Raw genomic sequence first — 837 nt, 5'->3', positions numbered from 1 at the left:
ACTCCTTCGTCGCGAGTTTTAACTTGTTCCGTCGTCTGCCCGCGAGGAAGCAGGTGCTGCAACAGCCAATCAAATGACGAGAATGATTTAGGTCTTTAATTATCCATCATTGCTTACACCTGTGTGTGGTCAAGACATTTTCGTCTTCATCATTATTATTATTATTATTATTTAGTTTCTTACTTTGTGAAACCAATTTATCTATTTACTCTGAACTATATAAAACAATAAACAATGTAACATTTTTATGATATAAATAAAATGACTTTTTTAAAAAACCTTAATACCCAAATATGCAAAATGCACGACAACTATGTCATCTGCTGGATGAAAAGTGCTATAGGCTCAAAGTAAATAAGAAAAAGGCAAAACCGATATAATTGTATTTCTTTTTTTAGCCATAACATTGACATGTTCAAAGTTGACAAATAAAAGCCCAGCTATAACTGCTGTTTCCAGTTTTAAGATTGAATCCAGTAGTCCTTTGAGCCGCAAATGGCTGAAATTTAAGTATTTCAATTATAGAAACAGCTAAGAAATAAAATGTAAAGTAAGATTAAATTTCAGTCAAATTCCTGGATAATTCTATTTATAATGATGGTAAACTTTTAAACATGAAAAAGGGTGTTTAAAACAACCATATGTTTTTTTTTGTTTGTTTGTTTTTTACCACAGTCTTCTCAATCTGCTGGCTTCTTTAGTTAACTTTTACTGGCATTTCCTAATGTACTAAATGTGGATGTGTATTAACTGACTTTAGGATCTAAATTGCATTTATGATTTGCACTAGTTCCCTAGATAAGGCTACTTTTGTTGTGAACTGACGTTATATAAATG

The sequence above is a fragment of the Austrofundulus limnaeus genome, unplaced genomic scaffold (assembly GCF_001266775.1).
Source record: "Austrofundulus limnaeus strain Quisiro unplaced genomic scaffold, Austrofundulus_limnaeus-1.0 Scaffold6, whole genome shotgun sequence".
NCBI classification, from domain to species: domain Eukaryota; kingdom Metazoa; phylum Chordata; class Actinopteri; order Cyprinodontiformes; family Rivulidae; genus Austrofundulus; species Austrofundulus limnaeus.
Note: the sequence above shows the minus strand (reverse complement) of the source record.